Source organism: Misgurnus anguillicaudatus, chromosome 4 (genome assembly GCF_027580225.2).
Source record: "Misgurnus anguillicaudatus chromosome 4, ASM2758022v2, whole genome shotgun sequence".
NCBI classification, from domain to species: Eukaryota; Metazoa; Chordata; class Actinopteri; order Cypriniformes; family Cobitidae; genus Misgurnus; species Misgurnus anguillicaudatus.
In genome coordinates, this window is record NC_073340.2 from 5,040,179 (window position 1) to 5,046,571 (window position 6,393).

At 34.6% G+C, this 6,393-nt stretch overlaps 1 long non-coding RNA gene across 1 annotated transcript; it reads right to left on the bottom strand.

Moving 5' to 3' along the window:
• Positions 1-746: 746 nt before the first annotated feature.
• LOC129424105 (uncharacterized) lies at positions 747-1,544 on the bottom strand. The gene is made up of 2 exons (XR_008637962.2): positions 1,433-1,544; positions 747-1,345 (listed from the first exon to the last, which is right to left on the bottom strand). It is a non-coding gene; the product is annotated as an uncharacterized lncRNA (long non-coding RNA).
• Between the last annotated feature and the right edge of the window lie 4,849 nt (positions 1,545-6,393).

The window sequence follows — 6,393 nt, forward strand, 5'->3', positions numbered from 1 at the left end:
TACATTTGCAATACATGGAATACTATATTGATGGTACATATATTCTATATATGTGTAATATATTGCAGTATATTGCAAAATATACAAATTATTGCCACTTTCAACATATTGTACATGGATATAATATATGTGTTTATATATTAAAAAATATATGCAATATTATATTTATAAATATCTGCAATATTGTATTTTGATTTATATGCGAAAATGTATTAACAATATATGTAGAGATATAGTTTCACATATATGTTTACTATATGGTAGAATATATTTCAAATATATGTAAAATTATATGGAAAATACATGAAATATATGTAGATATGTGTTCGATATATTGTGGAATACATTTTAAATATATGTAAAATAAGATGGGAAATATATGTGCATATATGGGAATATGTATTAAAAATATATGTACAGATATAGTGTCACATGTATGTTTACTATATGGTAGAATATATTTCAAATATATGTACAACTATATGGAAATATATATGTAGATATGTGTTTGATATATTGTGGAATACATTTTACATATATTTAAAATAAGATGGAAATATATGTACATATTTATTGTAAATGTATGCACAATATGTGTACATAAATGAGAACATGCCCTACAATGTATGAATATATTTAGGATATATACAGTATATGTACATGAAACATTCAAAATATATAAATACTTAAATATGCAACCTGCAATATACAAACATTTACACCACATATTAACACAGACTGATGGGTAATATATCAAAAGCCACCTTTATTTTCTTTTAATCAGGCACAAATACTAAACCCAATTTGAGGTACAGAGTTATATAGGCCTATTAAAACCACAAGAGGTTTTGCATATGGTCAGTCAAAGAAAATGTGGTTGGCTTTACATTACATTACATAAATGTGTTGCATTGCATTTACATAAATTACATTTTAAAAGAGTGCCATTAAACAAAAAATATACAAAATATAAATTAACGCAACTTAAATTACCAATGTCCATTTCAAAATTTCAGCAGTGCCATTATACAATATAAAGACAATATAAATAAAGACAATATCAATAAACAAAATGCACAGACAATAATGAACAAATAAATAATAAACAAACTTTCAAGAAGTTTTGGGAACCGTGAAGAAGCAAAAAAAAAGTTTTTGCCAAAAGAACAGTCCATTATCCTGGTTAGGAGTCCACCTTGGTTCTTCACTGATGTAAACCACTTACATACCCATGCTTTTGCTCTTCACCTGGTGTCTTAATGCCATTAGCTCGCAGATTCTACTGTTGATAGATTTTCTGACATCAGCTTCCTTGGCCTTATAGGAAACTGTTTTAAAACAGCATCTGTGGAGCAGAACAACAAGTTGTTCCCTAAAAATCTCTCAGAGATGCAATAAAAACTGAAAAGCACCAGCTCTGAAAACTATATACCTTTTAAAACTTGAAGTTTCCTTGGAGCCTGCTGACATCAGCCTTCTTCTTCTTCTTCTTGAGTTTTACTGGCAGTTGGCAAACAACTTTTAGTGGCATTACCGCCACCTACTCGCCACCTACTGATTAGGAGTGTGGGTCAGGATCATAGGTCAGGACCTATCTATCAGCCTCCTTGTTGCTGGTGTCTGTTACGCATCCTGTCCTCTCTTCGCGCCTGAATCTCAGCTTCCTACTCAAGCATCTTATATATATATATATATATATATATATATATATATATATATATATATATATATATATATATATATATATATATATATATATATATATATATATTAAAAATATAGGGCCCTTTTTGTTCTTGATTGCAATATATTTTGTATCATATATAAATGTATGTTTCATGCATATATTGCAATATATCAAAGCATATAAAGACAAACTATTACATGTAAAAAATACAGTGCCCTTTCTGTTCTTGATTGCAATATATTTTGTCTCATATATACATGTATGGTTTATGCATATATAGCAATATATCAAAGCATATAAAGACAAACTATAACATGTAAAAAATATAGTGCCCTTTTTGTTCTTGATTGCAATATATTTTGTCTCATATATACATGTATGGTCTATGCATATATAGCAATATATCAAAGCATATAAAGACAAACTATTACATGTAAAAAATATAGTGCCCTTTTTGTTCTTGATTGCAATATATTTTGTATCATATATACATGTATGTTTCATGCATATATTTCAATACATTGGAAAATATAAATATTAAATCCCATATATGGGAATATGTTGCCTAATATATTACATGATATTTTCCAATATACTGCAATATATTTTTGTTTCGTAAGGGTTCATGCTAAATCTGATGTAAACAACAGACTATGTATCTATATTTCATGGATTATACGCATTTGTGGACAAAAATGGTCATTGGATGTATTTTATTGGACTTTCATGGATCATTCACACATCTGAAACAGACTGGATTCGATTCGCGATCGTTGTATCAACACAAAAGGTAAGAAGTCATGTTATATTTTGCATGTTGTCATCTTCTGTCACAAAATACTACATTTATGATGCTAGAGCATCTGTATCTCAAAACAGAGATCATACATTGATGCTAATCCTGTAAATGATACCTTTTAAATGTATAGTGATGTTAAAATTGGTTGTAAACAGTAGGCTATATAGATATTTTTGCAGGCTAGATAGTTTACAGCGTGGTTTCGAAATACTCCCATTTCTCATTAAAAAATTGTGCCAACCCTTTTCGACCATGCGCTCGGCGCACAAACCATTTTTCCCTTCGTTAAATTAGCAAAAGTGAATTCGGACACACCCATTTAGACGTTGCGCTGTGCGCTTTAGACAATGCGCTTAGATCGTTAAAATAGGGACCATTAAATTACATAATTTGCTTCAGGAATCTCTTTTCTATCATTTGAAATTGAACACAGACGTCAGGCATAAACATATTCTGTGCAGATATTTTTGTGTCATCACCAAAATTTAAGCAACAGGTTACCCATTAAGTAGCTCAACTTTTGACAAGATAACCACCCTGTTGTAGATACATTTTAAAACTTACCTGTCGAAAAAATCAGTTTTTGATGTTTAGTTTGATAAACACCTAAATATGATCTTAAATATGACACGCAGCATAGGGTGTTTGGCTAAATTGCATGTGTTGCAATGCAACGCATCAGCGCAATATTGATACAACGAAAATCAACCCAAAATTTACAGACTGAAACTAGATCAGAATTTACCGATATAATAAATAAAAATACATAAAGTCAGAACCAAGTAAACAACTACAAATGGTACAAAATGCCAGTGCAGTGCAGAGGAACAAAACACAAGCCATATAGTTAAATTAGATAACCCTGAGTGATATTATTATAATTATTATAATATATAACAAAAGTATAGCCAAAATTGCCAGCTTTGTCTTTTTAACTACAGGAACAAAGAAACCACTGTTTCACAACGGTTTATTAACCTAAAAACCTCTTACCATAATGTACATGTAACCCTGTCACATGGGTTGTTGGATTTATTTGTGCACATTAAAAATATTTATTGAAAGCTACTTTTTCACATTTTATTTGCATAACATCATAATAGGCCGTATGTTAATATATTGGGAGAAAGCTGTTATATGTGAAATCAGATAATGTGCACTAGTGATGCGTGGGTCGTCTCGTAACCCGCGGGCCCCGCGGGTAGCCCGCGGGTCGGGTAAAGAAATTGTAACTTTAATGCGAGGCGGGTTGGGGTGGGTCATTAAAAACAAAATAAAGAAACAGCTATGTTGTGTCTAATTCCCTGTACGTAGGATATATATTAAATATTTGGGAATATATATTTATATTTCTTATTACCTTTTTTGATAAGGGTAAATTACGCAGGGCTATGTGGCAACGTAACTTCCGCAACGTAACGTGATATCCCCAAACCTTTGGTATTACGTCACGGAAGTGCCAAGTAGCTCCCTCTGCCAGCCACAACAACAAAACAAATGGAGAAATAAAAGATGAAAGACGACCTGTGGGAGAAATTTAGGTAGGGAATTTGTGAATAGATAATTCAAAGGCTGCTTTGTAAATGTTGAAAATGTTTATTATTATCCTATCTCTATATTAATATGACCATGCTGGATTCTATGGTTCATTTGCGTATGTTGTTGTCAGTTTACAGGGCGATGTAATCTAATGGCCATTTCCAAGCACTTTTAGGCTAAAATAAAGCCTCTTTTTTTTACATTACAAGTGCCTAGTATGTCTATTTTAATGGTCGGGGGTGCAGGGCGGTGCGGGTTGTAAAAATAGATACAGTGTTGTGGGGCGGGTTGGGGCGGGCCAAATATTTCATAAAAGCGGGACCCGCGGATTGGAAAAAACGCTGACCCGCGCATCACTAATGTGCACCCTTATACAGCCAAAATTGAATGAGCCTTATTTCATAACACATCGACGACGATTCTACTGTGAGATTGGTAGTCAAATCAGGCTTCTGCTATCGAAGCATCAAATCTTCGACTATTCAGGGTCATCCCTAATCTGTACTGTATATCCCTCTAAAGTCCGACTGGACATGCGCTAATCCTGATAGTTACATCAATCAAACCACTGGAAGCTAACAACTATTACATCTACGTTATGTCTAACAGAAACATTAAGTCTTTAGACTGCTGTGCATTTTTCTGAAGGTCCAGGAAACAAACTGGCGACTTTCGGGTTACAAGCCCAACTCTCTTACCACTAGACCACGACTGCCCATGTCAAAGTCTCTCAAAACCCAAAATGTATTATTTTCTTTTAACACTGGGACACAGTCTGTTAAGTAAATTAAACATTTACCTTGTTGGTTGTCTGCTACCAAGTATATTTTTAATAATTGAAAATAAAAGCCCTTTAATTCAGAAAGGTTAGTTGTTCGGAACACCTGGCTAAGTTTGGCACAATTCAATAGCAATATTTTCTTCTGACTTTATGCGGTACATGTCCTCAAAAAATGAGCCGCACCCACAGCAATTTAAATTGGTCATTTTCTATTGATATAAAAATGGCTTATTTTGAGAGCCACAGAATTGTTTAATGAAAACAGCTTGACAAATTACTCAAGTTCACCACAACAACTTGAGCGTTTAGTGTTGCTCAGCTGGCAAGCATTGAGGAGTTGCTACTGTACTGTAATTTTCATCTTTGCAGCAAAATGTTAAAAAACCCTTCTGTATTAATGAGACACGCTTAAGTATAGGTTTATGTTTTCAACCGCAGACAAAATAAATGGCCTATGCAAACTTGTACGGGATAGCAGACTAGTGCTCTTTTCCAAAGCAGTAAGGGAGCGGTCTTCTCAACCTGTATATTTTCGCAGTACGTTTCTCTTGTGATGTCATTGTAACACTATAAACAGAACATTTCTTTACACTTAAGTGACTAGTTGCTTATTGGTTATTACAGTGCTGTGGCCAGCAGCTCCATCTTATGACTGAACTGGCGTATGGTGATTGTGTGTTCCAGGGGCGTAGGTTTGGTTTAACATTGGTAGGGATAAACTTGGCCAAACGACAGATGCCCAGGTAAAAAAAGAACTAACAATTAACAAACGGAATAGCTGGGTATTTATATACAAACGTGTTTTGAAACTGCTCGCTCCTTTGCAATTCTCTACATAGGCGAATGAGTCTTGGTTCATTTGACAAGTGGTTGTATGATGCATTGGTTTGTTGGTGTGGTACTGTATTTGTCCTGCCCCTTCTCCAGTGTGATTGGACGGCTGAGTAAAACCTGAAACTGTCAAGCGCAGCGTTTTACCCAACATTTTTCAACTCTCAGTAAACAGTTAAAAACGCAGAGTAGTGTTGGCCGATATGCCCCATTTTGAGATCATCCTATCATCAGCCTGTGAGATCGCCGATACACGTGACGGTCAAGTCACTTGATTGATGGACAAAAAAGAAGCAACACTGTCATGACCGCAACCTTTTGATGCCATTAATCCGAGTCCGGAAAAGCCTAGGCGCGGAAACAACACACTCGCTGGTTTTAACCCTTTGGGCACTAACAACCTCTCTAGTACAAGGAAGCCGCGCGTATTTACTTCATGTGCGAGGAAGAGTCAGAATCATGCGCATTAAAAAATAAATCCTTGCCGCGTGCATTCAGGTCCAAGCAAGAGTCCAAAATGAGCGCATTAAGTCCAGATGTGTGCGAGAAGGAATCTGTGTGCATTACAAGCTCTCTCGTGCAAAGTGAAACCCACAATCCTCCTCATCCGAGGAAAAGCATGCAATGCGCATGTTAATGTGAAACTATGATGATAATAATAATAACCATCACCAACTATCGTCATGAAAGCCTGCTATTGGCGATATGTCTGACGGTCTTCGATACACAATACTATTGTTTATCAGCACAACCCTT